Raw genomic sequence first — 19,786 nt, 5'->3', positions numbered from 1 at the left:
AAGTATGAAATTAAACAGTTACTCTTGTTTTCTGAAATTGAAGTTCGTTATTTATTTAGGAAAAACATGCAGATTATACTATGAATTACACTGCATCCATCAAGCCTGCCAGCTACAGCATCAACTTTAATACATATTTGGATAATGTTGAAGAAATGAAAATGCAAATATCGTTTAAGAAAACCAGACAAACTGTAAATCCAGTATTTTCTAAAGGTAATGTTTTATAGGAAGCTTGCCGCATTTAAACAAGAGGCATTGTAGTCCTTCACATATTGATACATAAAATGAGGCAAAAAGTTACAGAATCTATAGCTTTGGTTTCCACAAAAATGAGGCATCTTCGTATCACACCCCCCCCCCAACTTCGTTATATCTTTCATAAATTTCAGAACATGTAATTTGTGAAATGTTCAAGTTCTTCCTATTCCTTTGTGGCAGAGAACACTCACTTATTTCTATATTCAGATAGAGAATGTGAAGCAAATTTCTCATTTAGGACATAGAAAGATTAAATCCAAAAGAAAGGGAGACAATACAAGGTCAAAGTAATATGGGAAAGGATCTTGTAGGACAGGGTTTAAGATACTCTCAGTTCTGCTGGCCAATATTAAGGTTACCAACATCACTACCCTCCTACAGAGAGGGAAATGAGAAGAATTTGCTAAATATAGATAGAACTGTTTGGAAGGATGCCTATCCTTATTTGTGCATTCATCTGCTTAATTGTGGGCAATATAGTGCACTAGACAGCCTGAGGCAAGTGTGGATGCTCAATATTCTCTGGATTATACAATCTCAACTGGAGATTGGATTTGATTACACAGTTTACAATGGTATAAGTGGAAAGTTTGTATTTTGAAACTCTTCACGGTTGTACCTACCTCTGAACTTTTTTTTATTCAGGTTTGGGAATGTACTAAATGCCTGTGTGCCACCTGAAACAGGCATGGTGAAAAAGGAATTCTTGTGTTTACTGTATGAACTCAAGTCTTCCAAATCCCACAATTCTCAGTAACTAATGAGATCTCACAAATGTATACAAATATACATTTATATTTGCACATCCAAAATCCCCTAAAGTTAAAAAAAGTTTTATCTTGAAAGCTCCTCTTAGGTTGGCAGTCTGAGGAAATAGACATTCTTCTCAAATTGATCTTCAAGTGCATTTTTTAAAAAATTGCAATTATTTAATTCTTTAAACATACTTCTCAATACATCTTACCAAATTAATCCATCTTTATTTGAAAACGAAGCCGAAACAACCGCATAGACCTAAAAGAAACAAGTCAAGGGAAGTTTATACTTGTGATCCAAACCTTCAGAAGGATCCCTAGACCTAATTCCCTTGGTTTCAGTAACAACACGTTAAATTCCATTGTATTTCATTTCCAAGAACTGCATGCCTAAATCCCTTTAAAAATCTGGGCCTAAATTCCTAAGGGATCACTGAAGTCTCAGCCAAGGCATCAACTTATTTATAAATATCACACAGAGGTTCTCACATATTCCTTTTTTTCAGGATTCAACCACCACTAATCTTTCTTCAAAGGACATCTGAGCAAGCCAGGCTGCAAACCTCATCAGACCTTTGCTACTTGTTAGCAGAAGGTCCAACAGCTCAAGAAATTCCTCTTCCGTCCTCTCAGTAAGGCTTAGGAAAAGTACAATGATAACTGTTCAGAAAAAAAAATAAATTCCAAATTTCACCTTGGGAAGAGAGTAAGGTGCATTCAAACAGTAGGGAAGGAAAAACCCCTTGGAAAACAGAATCCTGTATTATCTCCTGATCATCTAAATGCAAATATTTGCCTAGCATAGTGAAGAGATTAACCTTTATACAGTTAATAATATTTAGAGTTTATGTTAATTTTCCATTTAAAAACCACTGCTTACAATAGAAAGCAAGGATTTTGTTCTCAGGCTGCATGTCCCTAGACAACTTACATTAGATCTTCCTGGAGAGCTCAACGAATACAAGCTTCAGTTCTGTTTAACATCAGCTCTTCAGTCCTTTAAAAACTAAAGTTCCTGAAATTCAGAGCTACCATACTGCTTCTCTGCTTCAAACAGTGAGAAGTGTCTTGTGGTGTCATGAATGACATGAGGTGGTTCCTTCCTTGAACAGATAGATGAGCATTGGTTGAGACTCAGAAACCTCACTGCCAATGCAGTAAGTAGTCTGCAAGAGCTGAAGAATGTTTATCACCTGCAGGAACACGCCATCACCGAGCATTAGTGAAAGAGAGAACGAAGCCAATATTCTTCCAAGAAAATGCCCTCATTTTGTATAGGGCAAAATATCGGCACAAGACACATTCTCAAGAACTAGTGGGTTACTCACGAATAGCATCCTACAAAAAGTGTCTGGGGAACACTGTTCTGTCTGGATTCTTATCTGTCATACTTTGGGAGTTTTATCTCAGCGTTAAGCAACAAAACAACATGGCATATACCATTATATGAAAAAGAACATAATATCCTACTTGAATTTGATTAGATTTAGTTCAAGCTAGGTATGGAAGGGTTTCACTTAACAGTCCTGATGCTGAGCTTCTTAGTACTGAGTCTTGAACATCTGAAGCACAAACCAGTCCTTTTGTACTGTAATTGTTCCCACAGCAGATAATGTTTGGTTTAACACCGCTAAACAGAAGACAGGCAACAAATATGATCCAAAAGTTAACCAAGAGTTAGGATTTAATTTAATAACCTGAAGAACAGTAAATTTGAAATATGCATGTCTTCTCTGGCCTACACTGAGATTACTCCTGTTGACAAATTGCAGGTATATTTGGATACAGAGACGGTAACACCATCAGGAAGAGAAGACCGTATATCTGGGAAGCTAGTGCGTGCAGTACTTGCAAATCTGAGTTTTCTGTTTGACATTCAAATCAAGAATTAATAAAGTTTACATTAATCTGTAGGAACAGCTGAATTTGAAGCTTCATAGAGGCTTCACACACCAAGATTGTTTGTGATGTATTTTTCAAGTTTTCTTATCACGCTTAAAGATCACCGAGAGATTTTATTCTATTCAGTATAAATAGAGAGTAATTTTCCACTGGACTCAAGGCTAATCATCTGATCAACAAAACAGAGAGGTAGCAACTAAGGAAATAAACATGTATCTCCAGGAAGCTAGGTATTACTTTCAAGGAACACTGATACTCCCAAATTCCTGGTCATAATCTGTACTTTCTGTTCAATTCTACTGACTTTAGGCTTGGAAATGAAAAAGAGGGTAATATCAATCTTTTAGAACATGTTCCTCTAATAGAGAGAGAGACATAAAGATGTATTGGGATTACGTTCCAGTTTAAGGACAGAAGTGGAACAAAGGCTACTGTTACCAATGAAGAAATTCTACCGAGGTTTCAAACGTATGGATTATACCATTCAATAAACTTCCATCACTACATCACATTAAAAGAGCGTCTTACCCTCCACCTCTAAAATACTGCCTCAGGAGAGGGAACACGGTCCTTTACTTCCATTATCTTTCAGCCTGCAGTAAGGAAGTGCCTTGGTCCTGAACCAGAACCCACAGGAATTTAGCAAGTGCTATTTCTGCTTGTAGTAAAATCTTCAATTTGCAATTTACATCTTGATATGTCATCATTTCTTGGTATTTAACTTAGTAACAGCTTCTCTAAAGAAGTGGCTTTATTACATAAATTATGGAAGTAGCAGTCTGGGTGTAGTGGAGACAGCATAAATTCCTGAATCAATACCAAATATGTCCCCAGTAGTAGTTGTTATTCTATGCAGGTGTGTTATTGATTACAGTCGTAATGATCCCACTTTAGCTGCCGTCAATAACTCACTATTTGTATTGTCACACTGAATTAAAGAAGAACCAGTCTAAAAATGTGTGAAGTTATACCAGCATGGCATGACCCAGCCTGTGGCACAAAGAAGCAGAACACTGCCAGTTTAAGTTAGGATTCATGTTTGAGGCTTCACTTGACATTACATTGATAAAATAAAGGCAAGTGTGATATTTATTCAGGCAGAAGAGATTATGCCTTAAACATACTGGAAAACTCTTTAAATTTATAGCTACTGCATACAATAAAACTATGCTTTAATACCCTGGGACCATTATCGGCACGCACTTACTGATATGCAAAACTGAAGTGAAGTTTTATGGATGGTTATTGTCATTTTACTGATCAACATGACTGAAGCTTCCTTGCACCATATTAAGAACTGTAGATGAAATGTTAGATTATTTCCCTTTTTAAAATGGAGTTCATTTCTAAATCAAAACTTGACAGCAATGTACAACAGCAGAATAGTAACCACAAGCTAAAGGTTTGTGAAGTATTGAAAAGTACAGATAACGTTATCACAATTGTATGAAACCCTTCATCAACATTAGCATATATAAGCATTTTTCTTTTAAATACTTCAGAGCAGACACAGCAAAACAAGAACACTTATTGTCCCAGGCCTATCAAAACGGAGAAGCAGATGCAGGCATGAGACACAAAAGACTTCCTACCTCCAGCAATCTGATCTTTACACCATTTTAACCCATTGTAAAGGATTAACAAAATATTAGGATTATATCTCAAAGGAAACAGAAGAATACTGTCAAAAATGTTTACACTGATAATTAGTGTTCTGTACACATTCTAGAGAAGCACTGCAACATTTAATAAAACTTGCATTTCCTTATGGAAAAAAAAAAAAAAAAGAAAGAAAACCCACACCGTTTTAAAGGAACACTTTTTATGAGGCATTTTAATTGCATTTACTATGCATCTCCTGTTGATACCAGAGGCATTCTCCTTGACAAGCCCCAGTATAACACCATAAGTCATGCTCATGCCCACCTTTCTCTCCACAGGCAGTCTTGTCTAAGGCTTCCTTCTCTTTCCCGGGAACAGCAAAACAGAAACACAAACTCTTGCAGTACCAAGTTTATGGATTCTACCAGACTGTGAGTGATGTTACGTCAATACGCGTCACAAGAAACTCAACAAACCATCAACAGAATTCTTTCAAAGTTCTGACAACTGCACAAAATGACCAAAATTATTTTGTTTCCTTCAACCTTGTACAATTAACGTCAGAGGCGATGTGTATGAACAGTTGTCTAAAGAAAATTCAACCCATCAATGAGCGGTTATAATATCCACCACATGAAAGTTCCACAAAGTTTTGATGTATACATAGCAAGAATAATATCCATGCTGTCTCACTTTCAGCACCTGACATACACGTTTAATTTAGGAAGCTAATCTCCACATACTATCCATATTCGCTACTCAGCGGAGAGAGAAGCTCCTTTAAAGTGCCACCTGATTCAGACTCAGACTAAAACAACTTCTGGAGAAGCCTGTCTATCTCTATCCACTGTTTTTATTTGCAGCATGGAGTGGCTGCCCTTTCTAACTCAGGCATCTAATTGACACGCCTGAAGTTATTGTAACTGCCCCAACTTAAACGTCGCATCTCAGATCCTCCTTCCCCAAGGTAGTCCGCACTTTATGAACCACACTTGAAGTCACTCTGCATTCACTTTCCTCTGGGGAATCTCTGCAACCTTTGTACTCCGCAAACTGTCAAAAAGATTATTATTTTTCCCTTTAAAACCTGCAAAAATAAGTCTACCCAATAGCACTACATACATTCAGTATTCATCAAGCTGTGAAACCAGCAGACATGGACACTGTTGATTAGTTAAACGTGGCAATACAGTTCCTTAGCCATAGGGACAATTCAGAAAAAGTCTGCGCAATCGCTTCCATCACTGTTCTGAATAGCACTTACTTAAAATTTTGTCACCACATAACCCAAATTAAATAGAGAATGTTTACTGTAATGAGAAGGTCCCATGGAGGAATTGTGCTGATATTCCTCTACCTTATGGGTAGAAATTACACAGCCAGAGCAGCTGAAGACCAGGCAATTAAGTTACTGGAAACAGTAGCTCTAGTTCCTCTAACTTTACATTGCAGCATATGTAGATCAATTAAGAAAATACTTTCTTACTGCAACAAGTTAATGTAGCATTTTTCTGTACAAAACCCCCACGATATTCCTCTTATGGTAGCAGAAATATGAGGGGGGAAAAACTAAACTTAGAAAGCAAAAAAAGGCATGTGTGATACAAAGCCCAGATCCTGTAAAGATTTTTTTTTTTTCTGGCCAGTACTCCAAATTAAGCTACTGCTCAACACCTCAAAGTCAGTCAATACCACTGCACCTGTCAGAATTCTTACAGGGATTACTTCATTAGGTAATTCATAATATATCCAACTAAGAATGCAGGTCTTGATGTCAATCCCCTGGCAAGCCCACTCTCAAGGATGACTGTGCAAAGGAAGAGCCGATGCCTAGTTCTACACGCTCAAATTATTAAATTCTGAAAGAAATAAGGAAAAGAAGAAATAATTTGAGTTTGCCATAACTACACAATGTCAGGACTGGCCCCAAACTGATTTACTCATTTCTTCCCTCTCGCTTGCAATGTTTAAGTTATAACTCTTCAGTAATGTATTTCAGAAGACAGTAAATGCTTCACAACTCTTAAATAAACCATAAGCAGCTAAACAGTAACTGTTCTGGAGGACAAAGGCCTGTTGGCAAGGCACTAGACTTCAAGCTTCCAACAGCTTATGACAGCAATAATAAGGCAAACAAAATAAATAATAAAACTGAAATTCTGAAAGATACCTTGACAGTGTCCTTTTAATCTTCAGCCAACTTGAGATGTCATGTAAGCACTGAAGCAGCAAAGAGATGATACTGCTTAGATAGCAAAATATCTCAATTTCTCCCTGACCTACAAATCACAAGCTAATAGATTAGTGGTGCACTGGCACGTAACCGCACAGTAGCTCATGGAAACCCTGTTGCCGCTTCTGAATCAAAACACATATGCCCTGAGATGCAGGAAAACCATAATTATAAACAACATCAACTGAGGCATGCAGAGAAGGTTTTGACATTGCAGTCAAGGACCTTATGGAGCAAAGATCCTAAGCTGTCCAAGAAAGCCATCATATCTGTAGAGAGAAAGCAAACTGCACATAGTTCAGAAACAGACAGGTCTTCCCATGGCAACATAAACCGGAGAGTGAAGCAGAGAAGCACAACCCGGCCCGTGTGTTCTTAATGGATCTTAGTATACTGTAATACTGCCACCAGCATTATCACCATTAGACAAGTGTTGGATGAAAATCACCTTCTTGGGCTACTCGGCCTGGAACCTGTGAGCTAAATAATAATATTTTACTCCTTCTAAATATACTCTACATTCAAAAATCACTCAACTTGCCTCATGATAATTAATATCAGCTGATTACAGAGGATTACGACTTGCTCTTACTTGGAACCAGTGACATTTCTATCAATTTTTTTCTAGACTGGACAAGAAAACTTTAACTACATACCAAAACATGAGGGCATAAATACGTTATCAACTTTCACAAAATTTGGTAATCAGTTAAAAAAAAAGTCAATAAAGCCTGTCATTTCAGGGGTATAATGGTGCCTTACTCTTAAGATTCATTATTTCCAGAAAGAGGCCATTTTTTCAATAGTGGTATGCTCTCAGTAATGACAACTATTGTAAGAAAATCTATTCAGTCGTGTTCTTTGTAGGAATGAATAGTGACTACATATGAGCTTCATTAACTAAATTGAAGTGTTCTCTACAAGAGATTAAGATATTGAAAAATGTCACCCAGATATATATATTCCGACTTGGTCTCTTGCACTGTTTTTCTACCCCCAAGATTAACTCAGGTTCCAAGAAAGGCATGTATTTTGGTGGGTCAGAATGTCAAACTATCCTGAAACACAGCGTCAATCAATGAGCCTCATCAGGGCTCTAAAATATTTTGTTTGATGTAGCGTGTATAAATTAATGATGAATAATAGATGCCATCCACTTACTATGAAATGATTAGCCATTTACACACCACGCACCAAAAATGCTACTTCTTGAAAACGTGACTGCTAGAGGGTCGACTGCCAGCCTTTCAAAAGATTGGATATTACTAAATTGAGCTGCCTGTTCCTACAACATTACAGAAAAGCAGACACATAAAAAGAATTAGATTCACTAGAAATAGTTATTTGCCTTAAATACTACTTAAAATGAATGCAACCTAAGCTAATGCAGAAGGCCTAGAGCTCTAGAACCTCAGCATACAAAATGAGAAGCAGCTTTACAGCTTGTTTTGGATCACCTCTGAAATGCAAGGGAAGGAATGAAAGGGACAAACAAGCAAATAAAACTTGCACCACAGCTTTTTGGGTCTGGCTTTGTTTTACACAAGTTAGCTGGGGGAAATAAGAAACACTTCATTACATATGATGGTCGCTACCTTTTTCAGATGTCAAGATAGGTGGCTCACCTAGGGAGTCAGCTAGGCGGCTCACCTTCTTGCTTCAGCACACATGTAGACCACATCCTACCTGGAATTTAAGAGAATAATTCAAGATCTCCTTGTTCTCATTTTAATGCTTAAACCCATGATACTGCTAATGGCCTTTTCTGCATAAAATATGTTTGCCAAGTTACACATGTACTCTCAATGTTTTGCATTATGGAAAGAACACTTTTCTAAAAAGATGTGGATTTTAATCTCAATGCTGATTTCCAGGCGACTCACATTTAGTCTGAATAAGGTAACTGCATGCAACACACCTGATAAATCCTTTCCCTGTCCACATTGGTGTAACCCTAGAGTTGGCCTTTTTCCTCCTTCTCCTGCGGAGACAGCAATAAAGTAAAAAAAATTGACCTAACCTTTCAGCTTTGAAGATTACTATGACAGCTATTAGGAATAGAATGCACTCACACTGGACAAGATGCTGTCATACTCTGGTTAAACTGTAAAGACATGAGCTAAATGTAATCTCACACTTAGCTGCCACAGCATTTGTTTACAATGTTCACGTCAATGATTTATACGCACACAATGAAATATTAACAGCAACAAATGATAAACCTGGTAGCACAAGAATTCTAACAGGTTTTCCTCACAGCGTATCAATTCCGACACTTGCCAAGATCCACCGAAAGCACTGCAGAAATAACGCGTTGCATTACATAAAATCAAATACAGAAGCTTAGTTTTATGTAACTGTAACATGCATGCAGATGGTCTTCAGGATAAGATATCTGCTCTAAACGGCAGTTTGTACAAAATTTTAAGTATAAGCAAAAGGCAGGAATTTTGCCATTTCTAGTGCAGCGTCCTAACTCAGTACAATGGGAATCTCTCTCTATTTGTAACTCCTACCAGTTCTTCCAGCACTAAAGAATTGCTGAGACTGAAATCCATTGCAGAGATTTTGAATGAATAGATGAAAATCAAAGAAGGGAACTATTTTTCATCTATTCTAAATAGCAGATATAATCTACGGTTATATTAATTGAAATTCACTGATTTATGTTGACAGCGACAGTGGCACAAAAATAAAATCAGCAATGTCAACTTTGTAAAGATCACCAGTGTCAAATACATTCTATGCATCTCGGAACAATACACGAGGATAAACTATGCAGTGAAACTATGCAGTCAAACTGTATTGTTCTTCTAAACCTTGCCCTCCTAATACATTCCTTTAGCCAAGCAATGGGAGATAAACCCATTTGCCTAATGGAGCATATAATTTAAATATTTCAGACAAGCATTTACAGAGATGTTGCTTAAAATAAATTTAACGGCCATCCATCCAAATATTTTGCATGACGAACATCACGGCATAGTTCACAACTCATTTTTTTCTGTAGAAGCTCCGAACTATTGAGCCCTTTCAGCTACTTTATAGCCACCATCACATCCTGTATTACTTCATCATAACAAATATTTCCCCCCCAGCAGATTTAATATGAAGCTGCAATTTTTTTCTTTTGCAGTACCCTTGCAACACTTCTAAAGCCACAACAATTTCCATCTTACTACTGCACCACGCAGCTCTGCACAATTTTGTAAACAAAATATGTTTAAATTTATGGAAGCTTAAAGGGCTCATGTACCTAACACAGACTGCAGCACTTCATCCACAGGAAGATACAATCAGCCAATGTCAATATTCTGTCATTTAGAATCATGATTTTTACCATAAAGCATTCCCATTAACAGAAAACAGCAGGTTTGTTTCCCACACACACAAACTTGTATCTAGTTTTTAAGGTATTAGTATAAAAAAACAGGTGTTCACTCGATCTAAAAAAACCTGCTTAGGGTTTTTGGTTTTTTTAGCATGCTAAGAATCACATTTTGCATTGTGACCTACCTAAGGCACTGTAAAAAGCAAAGTACACGTTATAAGAATTTCCCCTTGCACATACACAAACAAGTGCCTACATGGGGTGGGGGGGGAGAAAGGGAGAAAGACTGCCTTTACTGTTTGCATACTAGACCTGAACATTTTAAAGAGTTGATCAAGTTTTGCAAACGTTAGATTTTAATCATGTACAGGAATGCTGCAGGGAAAACGAAAAGAAAAAAAACTAACTTTGGCTTTTAAGTCTAATGGATTTCACGCTTGTGAAGAAATAGGTTAGTTTTGTTTGATTTTTGCTACAAAGAGACTCATCTCCTACGCACGCCACAAATAACCTGAGCAATGACTTCCCTCCATGACAAGAGCTGCCCATCATATCGCAGGATTAATACAGCGTCGGTTTGTTTAGGGGCTGCTCGTGTGTGCGCCCTGCGTATGTAATTTTAGCCATTCGCATACATCAACTCGTTGCGTATCTCTCAATAAACTGACGAACGCCGTTAAACCGTAAACGGCAATCTTTAGCGAACAAAGAAGCCGAGTCTGCAACCGTGATGCAAAATCATCCCGAACGCGCTACACCCTGCCAGCACCCCTCGCAGAAAAGAGCCCGGCAACCTCATTCATTCCCCGCAACCCGACGATCCGCTCACCATCTCGTCCGCCTGCTCCGGTTTCTCCGTCCGCCGCCTGTGTGCCTGGCTGCTGCTGGCTTCCAGGGGGCGGGGGCACCGGGAAAAAAAGAGGAAAAAAAAGAGGAAAAACCCCCGAACTCGTCACTAAACGGCTGGGCAGCCGGCGGGCAGCACACCAGCGCCCGCCCCGCCGCCCCCCTCTCCCGCCCGGGCTCCCGGTGCTGCCGCCCCCCGCCCCCGCCAGCCCGCCCCCCCCGGGGGGGCACCCGGCCCCCCCCGCCCCCCGAGCCCGCGCAGCGCGGCGCACCGGGCCGATCCTCCCCTCCCACCTCCACATTCCTATTTACAAAGGGTGTCCAAGACCATCTTTATCCAACGCCGGGGGGGTGGGGGGTCGGGGGGGGGGGGGAGGGGGAAGCGATCATTAACCCTTTTCTCGCATTTACCTTTTCTACTCAGACTTTGGGCTGCGGTTTTGCAGCGCGGGGGGACGCGCCCTGCCCCGCACACGGACCCGCCGCCAGCAGGCCTCCGGCTCCCCGCGCCCGCCGGCCCCCAAGGCCGCTCCGGGGAAACAAAAAAACAAACCACAACCCCAAAGGACCAACGCTGAAAAATTTGTGCCCTTCCAAAAACTACATTTACAAAAAAAAAAAAAAACCCCCAAACCAACGAAGGCCCGCGAAGCCGCCCCCGCGGCCGGGCGCCCCTCAGAGGAGGCCCGGCGGGAGAGGGGAGGCCATTCCCCGGGCAGCCCGCGCTGCTACCGTCTTCCCAACTCTTTTTTTTTTTAAGGGGGGCGTTATCGTTCCTCAACATTCACACCTGGGGGGGGGGGGGAAGTACTAGCGGAAGGAAGGAGGCACCTTCCTCCTCCTCCGCCGCCCCTCCTCAGCGGCCGGCGGGCCGGGGGGGGCAGCCGACCCCCTCTCCAGCCGCCGACCCCCGCCTCGCGCTGCCCGTCTGCGGCCACCACACAAACCGGCGCGCCGCTCCCGCGCCGCGAATTTTCCTATTGGGTAATTCCTCTTCGCTCTCGCCCAGCAACCAAAGTCTCATTGGTGTATTTTCGTCCGGTTCCTCTCACTGGTCGGTCGCTTCGCGTGACATTGGCCGGCGGGACTGTCCGTCCGAGCGGGACGGCCCGCCCCCTCGGAGGGCGGCGGGAGAGCAGGGAGCGGCGGGCAGCGCACCGCACCGGGCCGCAGCGGCCGTGTGCCGCCGGAGGGAACAGCGGGGAGCAGCGTGCCGCCTCGGTGGGTGTGTACGGAAAGCTCACCGCCCGGCCTGCAGCAGAGAACCTCTGCAGAGAGTCCGAGATTCTCCGTCCTTGGGGAGACTAAGCGGCGCTTTGGCAGCCGCCGGCGGGGGGGATGCGGGGCCCGGCCGGTGTCCGCAGTGCGGGCCGTGACAGACCCGGCCGGTGCGGTGCAGCCAGGTGACGCGGGCAGGCCGTCCCTGTGCGTGTGTCCAACTTGACCTTTTCACCCTTTGCAGCGTCTGCGCGCAGCGGCCGAGTCACCCCTTGGCCTTCTCGTCGATAAGCTGAACAGCTTCCCAAACCCCCCATTTTATGCCTCGCCATCTACCCCCTTCGTTGCTTCTCTGTTCCTCCTTTGAAGTATTTCTCGTGGTTTCCCCCTCCTCCCTAGCCGTGGATGCCAGACATGGCACGGTGTTGTGGTGCTACGCGTGCCATGGACAAAGGCCGTATCACTCCCCTCTCCCCCCTTTATAGTCTGTATATTTTACATTAAAGGATTACATTAGTCCGGTATTACCCTGAGAGGTCATGTTGAAACATTTATATATAGCAACAGCTAAATTCTTTTCTGAAGTACTTCTTGCCAAGCTGGTCCCCATCCCTGCATTCTTCCTTTCCAGATGTGTTTGCTCGCGTTTTCTGGCATTAAAAGTGTGCTTTATGGGCTGGGATGACTTAATTGGGCACATCAGATGATTCCGTAACTAATCAGTCACGTGAATTATCCACTCATGTACAGATTTTACTAGGAAAGATGTTACATCATCTAGAGACATTGAACAGGACCAGGGTACGAACTGATCTCTAAAAACTGCCTGGGTCACCAACATCTTCTCTTTAGCAAATACTTTATGAGAGCTCTCAGGGAAAAGATACTTAATCCATTTAAGGTGCGCTTTAACATTCCATACAGCATGCATTCCGGCACCTGGAACAAAGTTTTGAAACAAATGCCAGGACTATTTCTCTTTTTGTTTTTGAGACTGACTTGGGACAATTCTACAAGCTTTTCCCTAAGCTGCTGCTTGTTTTTTAGCGTTCTCCAGTCGAGGTTCTGCGCGGATAGCCAGTACCGCTCTCTTCACTAAAGATGCTGAAAGTGGGTACGGAATCATTGCCTACTTGGGATCAACCTCCTCGAGTTCAACAAGCAACGGGAGCTCCGCACAGACCCCCTAGGACAGGGTCCAAAAGGGACAGCAATAGCTGAGCTGGTTTAGGCAGAACACCAGAAGTAGATACCAGAAATAGAAGGCAGAGTCTGAACAGCCACCAAACCCTGTGTTCACAAATCCTTGCAGCGTGCTGGTTTTGTGAAGCCTCCTAAAAAGCGTTTTTAAATGAGGCCGAAGTTAATTCTAACTTCCTATATGTGTTAAAAATAATGAAAAAAAATTGGTAAAAACTAACACCATGAAGTTTTAAGCCTAGGGACAGCTGTCATTTTCGTCTTCCTACAGAGGTAACTCCTACTGAAGGTATGCAGACCTTCCATCTGAAGATTTTAATAGGTATCAAGCATAGAAGCTAAATAATCGTTGGTCACAGTGATGAGTCTGTACTTTGAGAAACAGAATGACAGCAAAGAACAATAAATTACATTTAGTGTGCTGGCATTTCACCAAGTTTAATGTAATGGAGATGAAGAGATTTGTATAATTTCTCCCCTTATTCATCAGATAACGGTTTTAAATAATAACCCTGTACCTGAAAACATAAATATATTTTAGCTTTATATGTATCGAGGCTGATATATGCAGGTAATAACTATAATCTATTACCATGTTTCAAAAGCAATGGCACAAATAATGATGATAATGTACTCACCCCGCAATTTTCATCAGTAGATCTCAGAAGACCGTGCAAAGGTCAATGCTATCATCCCACTGTGGACGACGGAGAAGGAAAGATACTGAGATGAACTTGCTCAGTGTCATCTGACAGACCAGTGGTAAAGCTGACGATTGACTTCAGGTCTTCCACATCCAGGGCGAAAGGTTTTGCCTTGCAAGCCATGTTACACACTCATACACCCCTGGGAGTTCTTTTCATTAGTGTTCCCTACCTTGTGTGTTCTGTGTTTATCAGCATTAGAACCCAGAAGAGCAGTCGAGGCTTTTTGGGTCTTCCCTTAGAAGCGTCACCATAAAACATTTCTAATTTACAGGCTCCACGGAAACCCTCTATTGCCACCTCTGAAAAAAAGACAGAAATAAAGTCTGAGGTCTTGTTTGAAGAACCCACAAGTTAGTATTTCAGTACTAACTTGTACTGAAAGGACAAGTTTCAAAGGACAAAAAGGTGGCACAGATCCAATCCCAGCCTCTATCTGCAGATCTAAGTAAAAACTACTGAATGTTTAATTAGCAGTTCTGATCATGCTGCGCTTAATAACAGAAAGCAAATCTGACTTTGTTATCTGTGTTTTCCTCAGTCCTCAGGAAAGCTGCCCTGCCCTGAATTCCCACCATTGCAGGCTCAGGGCTCAATGACCTTGGGGCCTGCCGAAGGTAGTCATGCCAGAACGCGTCCCACAGTGACCCTACTCTAGAAATGGGTAAGTAGCTACATCCAAAATGGCGAAGATTGTCCACAACCCAGTCCTGGGTGTATCGGTCCTCAGAGGTATGAGCCCTTTGAAGCTCAGATAAGACCTTTGATGTTATTATTTCATACCCTGAAACAAAATATACTGGAAACAGAGGCGGCCAAGCGGCAGCCCACATACTGTACACTACCAGAGACGACTTCAGTCCACTGTGGCGGAGGTGGATAGAGGGCTGTGTGGAAGGTGAAGTGCCAGTAGCACCCAGTACTGCCTCCCCTTGAATTGCCCAAGGCCCAGGTCCTCCTCACAGTGGCAGCGGGCCTTGGGCTGGCAGGGGAGCAGGAGGCCTTGGGTCCCTTCCCGGCTCTCCTTAGGGGACCCCTCCCAAGGGGACCACTCAAGGGCTCCCCTCGGGGCGACGCCCACCGGGCACCTGTGTACGAGCCAGCCAATGACAGCTTGAGGAGGAGAGGCGGGGCATCTGTCCCCCAATCGCCCGCGGGGGGGGCGGGGCAGGGCGCCCGGAGCCAATAGGGGAGGGCCTTGTTTTGAACTGGCTGCGCTCCCGGAAGGCGGCCGATGGGGATGCGCTGGTGGCGGCGGCGGGTGTTGGGTGAGTGTCGTCTGCTCGGGTTGTGTTTCGTGGGGCCTTTCCTGCCCCTCACCGTGGGAGCCGCGTCCCTCAGGGGGCTGGTGGGGTCGTAGGGCCCCTTTTCCCGCGGAGCGCTGGCGGAGCCGCCTCGGGCCGGCGCCCCGCCTGGTTCGCGCTTGGGTGGGTGTGGGGGGGCAGGCTCGGAAGCAGCCCTGAGCCGCCTCACCCGCCACGCGTGGGAAGCCGCGGGTGCGGGGCTGCCTGGCGCGGGGGGGAGGGTCCCGCGGCCTCCCTCGACGGGCGCGGGCCGCTTCCCGAGGGGAGCGCGGGAAGCCCCTCGTCCCGCCCCTGCGCGGCAGCAGCCGCCCCTGGAGCGGGGTGAGGCGTTGGGCCGGCGCTTGTTTTCTTTGGCTACGTGGTGGCGACTGACTGTCGCGCCGGTGGGGGCCTGCTGCTACTGGGGTGGCTTGGAGGAGTTCGGTGAAGTGACCCTTTTAAGGTACGGTGAGCCTTTTGTGTCCAGAAATGCTCGCTGAAAACTCTTGGTGTTTCAGTTTGTAAGCATTGAAGACACTGGTGGGGGGGGTTGAGAGGTTTCCTATGAGGCCAAGAGGGCACGGGCTCCCCTGAGGCACACCTCATTAGCAGCTCGCTCTCTGCCGTGTGTTGTGCTGGTTATAAAACTCAAAATATGTAGCAGAAACTTGACTTTCTTTCAGTTAAATTCAATAACAATTTGTTATAGTTGAGTTGTTTTCAGGTTTCCCATACTACTTACCATCAGTTTGACTTGCTTGATCCTGGCTATACAGAGACTCGAGTACCTCAGCTCTAAGTGAAGCCAATTTGCTATCCATTTTCATTATAAATACATAGTTAATATTTAAATAAAGTCGCTAAAGGGTGGGCTGGTGTTTGTAACTGTTTTGGTGTGTTTGGCAATGCTTGGGTGCAATTATACATCCCTCTTGTAACTACTTAAGCTTGTTCCGGACTCAGTAATAAGATGTCTACCATCCCAGCAGCTACATTCTTCAAAGTGGAGACACCCAGCTGTATAACATACCTGCAGGAAAGCGGGCACGCCTAGACACTGGTGTTGCTCTTGCGAGAGCAATTCCAAGTGAACCTGCTGATTGCTGACAGTCAGCAGCTAAATACTCACATGGGCATGCTTTTTTAAAGAGCATGGTAAAATTACAGTTAAATAAGTTTGTTAACAGCAGAACTAACAAAATCCTGTTGTCCTTGCCTTATGCCTCCTGGAAGGATTATTTGAACTCAAAGCAATAAGCTTTGGTTGAAGTTCTTGTGTTGCAATGTTCATTTTGTATTTGCTGTCTTGAAAGAAATGAATGTGTTTTTTATTTAAGTAAGCATATTTGCAGGACTTCTTTCATCTCCTTAACTTCTGTGTGTTTGTGGTTTTTCTTGGTCCCTTCTTCCCCCCCAAGTCCATAGTGTGTCTGTCACCCCATACCCTCCCTAAGTTTTGTTCAGGCTAGGCAGTAAGCTCAGAGTTACTGTAGATGAGGTAGGAAGGGTGGGAATGAAAACACACAAAGTGGTGATTGCAGCTCTTCCATCACAGGAAGTTAAGCTTAAGAGCATAAACCAGACGTACTGGGTCAGGTTGCAGGGCTACATAGACGGGTATTCTTTCTCTGGGAGGGTCTGGAGGAACATCTCTAGGGAAGAACATAAGAACAGAGCATGTATATAAGATTTTTCTAGCAAGCATTTTCTCCAACTACTTGTAATGTAGACTGTCTATGAAAAAGAGATGGAAAATGGATTTTCTTGCCCCCAAAAAAGGATTCTTAGCTGCTTCCTCACTGAAGAAAGCCAAAGTATTGAGAAAGCTAAAAACAACAGTCTGCCTAAAAGGAGGAAGTCTAGCACAAGACTCTGGATCTGTAAAACTGTGGCAGAGGAGGACAATTGCTAGCACTCTTAAGAAACGCGGGGAAAGGCTGTCTTATTCCACCTCTTGCAAATGTTTTTAAAACATGGTGTGCTGAAAGTTGATGTTTACTGGCCTTTATTTCTCCTGGGAGCTGTACAGTGGACTTAATCTAGCAAGATGCCAGACAGAGAAACTTGGGAGCTGAAAATAAAGTTAGCTTATAAAACTTGGGAATGGCATGCACCTTGCATGTGACTTCCTGTGTTTTCCTAAGTGTTCTACTTTGCATTGCTGTCTCTTGCAACGAAGGCTGACCCTTCACCTTGGTAGGGTTACAAACCCTCGGTTAGCTACAAATAGTCTTTATATAGAGCAACCTGAAAGGCATCAGATTATGGATCCATGTATTGCCTCTCATCTTTGCCTTTAATGATTAATATCATTACACAGGAGCATGTGCTGCACAAGGGAAGTGCAATAGCAAATCAGTAAAATGCTCTTAAAAATGCAGCTGTGAGACACTTTTCTGTGGGGGGAAAAGAAAAGCAGATTACTTCTAAAAACTAATCAAGCATCTCTTATTTTCCATGATTCTAAAGTTCTAAAGTATAAAAGAAGATCTCATTCCACTACTGAAAGAAAAGGCATCCAATTTTATTCTTTTATGGCCATTTGAGGAGCGTAGTGCTCAGCTTCCTTTGGACAAATTCAAGGGAAGCAGTAAAATAGTTCTAGACTCTGCTGACCACGAGTTATTGTTGTGGTACATAAAACTCTCAGAATCGAGTGACTAATGATCTTTTGCTGTCTCTTAAACTGCACCTAAACAGCAGCTTTGGATCTGTTGAGAAGCAATTGAGATCGCTGCGGTAACTGACAGGTGTTATTTATGATGCTTCATTTGCAAAAACAAAATACATAACAAATGGCTCCATTTTTCAAAGGCTGCTGCTGGGAGTCCTTAAGGGTAAAATGGTTTTCTGCCAAATTGTGAACTGATTGCTTCTAATCAACCAAATGATGGTGGAACCCTATGAAAAGAACATACACAATCTATCATGTTTTGGTCTCTTGATAGTCCCTCTAAATGCTACCTTATGCTGGCGTGTATCCACTCAGGCTTTTAACAGGTCATTAAAACGAGCAAAACAACACTCTGTACTGTCTAACAGAGTACAGTAGTGCAGAATAAGAATGTTACTTTAATGTCATTTCCAAATCAGCAGTGCCATTTGGAGCAGAATGCTTAATTACAGGATGTTTGTAATTCTTGTCAAGCTGGTTTGTGTGTATTAGGCATAAGCTAGACAGCAAACTAGAAACATATTATAGAAATAGGAGATCATTGCCATCATTTCATCCTGGATAACTGTTGTTTTATTGACTAGGAATAATCAGACCAGATTTTATAAAAGCTCATTATCCAGAGAACGTCTTCGCTGTCTCCACCTTATAGTAAGGTTTCCTCCCCCCCATTCTGCAGACCTTGGCACGTTGCACAGTATGCATATTGCAGCTTGTATTGTCTTCAGAAAAGAGAGCCAGAAGGCATGTGTTGTGACACAACTTAGCCTTTTTTCAGTTGAACTTTGTTTTTAACGAAGCCACCTCCTGTCTCTCTAAGGATAGTTCGGAAGACATATTTTCTGCTGAAGTGGAGCTAGAAAGTCAGTTTCTGATCAAGCTTTGGACTTGCTGTAAGATCAAGTTGCAAGTGTGGAAGCCAGTGCTGACCTGATCTTTTTCATCTTCTCCACCCCTTGATCTGTGGGAGCCTGTAGCTGAATGACGAGAAGGCTGAGTTGAGCACATCGGCTTTGTAACGGCAGCTCTGCGCGATATGCTTGTCTCACCCCCAGAGCTGCAGCACCCTCTCTTATGTGAATATGAGCTTGAAAGAATGACACCTGTATGAATTTTTTATTAAATGTTTATGTGCCTGCCATGTCTGACAGCCATTCTTCAGTATTTTTCCTCTTAAAGTTTGTTAATTGTCTTGAATTTCAGAATATCCAAATTTGAGTCTGACTTAAAATTCTTAAGTAAAAACATGTTGTAAGGCTTACTGGCTAATCCAGCCAGGGTATAAAGCACAACAGGTGTTGCGAATGCAATGTCAGCTTTGATCGAAGAAGGTACCAAAATACATTGGTTGCCTCCTTTGCCAGTTAAGTATCACTGCTATTTTAAGGGGCAGCTCTGTTTTAGCTGGCTTACACACTTCTGCCTGAATAATAAAAAAAGTTGGACTGTGTATATAGGACCTATAAGCTCTTATGCTTGTTTCAAGGCCGGCAGGTGGAGCCCAAGATAAATAATACTGTTTTGATATTTGGAGTTACTAAAAAGCACAAATGTAACTTAAGGAACTGTAATAACATCAAGCAGAGTTGATGGGCTGACAAAATGATACTGCTGTCGAATCAGTAGTACCAAATAATAGTGAAAAGGGATTCTAGAAAGGCATCAAAGTGTTGAAAATATTAGTCCCTCTAGAGAACTGTGGCAAGCGTTCCAAACTTATTCTGCTGCTGTTTTCTGACTGGCATTTTTTGCGTAAGCTTTATGTCAGCCAGTACAT

General features: G+C 42.8%; 2 protein-coding genes across 11 annotated transcripts in view; one reads left to right on the top strand and one right to left on the bottom strand.

Moving 5' to 3' along the window:
• The window catches only part of ARVCF (ARVCF delta catenin family member), a 284,187-nt gene extending 272,751 nt beyond the window's left edge, over positions 1 to 11,436 (bottom strand). For 3 of the 6 annotated variants that reach the window (XM_075110135.1, XM_075110142.1, XM_075110138.1), the window contains exons 1-2: positions 11,342 to 11,436; positions 10,914 to 10,968 (exon numbers count right to left, since the gene is read on the bottom strand). The gene's annotated coding sequence lies outside the window, so the exon portion shown is untranslated. Of the gene's footprint in view, positions 1 to 8,671; positions 8,692 to 10,913; positions 10,973 to 11,341 lie in introns of those variants that run through there. The other 3 variants (XM_075110133.1, XM_075110137.1, XM_075110136.1) reach the window with 2 other exon arrangements.
• Positions 11,437 to 12,043: 607 nt separating this feature from the next.
• TANGO2 (transport and golgi organization 2 homolog) overlaps positions 12,044 to 19,786 on the top strand; it is a 41,997-nt gene continuing 34,254 nt past the window's right edge. Inside the window, exons 1-2 of one of the 5 annotated variants that reach the window (XM_075110173.1) lie at positions 12,044 to 12,151; positions 14,594 to 14,716. The gene's annotated coding sequence lies outside the window, so the exon portion shown is untranslated. Of the gene's footprint in view, positions 12,156 to 14,593; positions 14,717 to 15,230; positions 15,321 to 15,495; positions 15,799 to 19,786 lie in introns of those variants that run through there. The other 4 variants (XM_075110175.1, XM_075110172.1, XM_075110176.1 and 1 more) reach the window with 4 other exon arrangements.

The sequence above is a fragment of the Phalacrocorax aristotelis genome, chromosome 15 (assembly GCF_949628215.1).
Source record: "Phalacrocorax aristotelis chromosome 15, bGulAri2.1, whole genome shotgun sequence".
Taxonomy (NCBI): domain Eukaryota; kingdom Metazoa; phylum Chordata; class Aves; order Suliformes; family Phalacrocoracidae; genus Phalacrocorax; species Phalacrocorax aristotelis.
The sequence above is the reverse complement of the archived record's forward strand: the minus strand, read 5'-3'. Positions and strand labels throughout refer to the sequence as shown.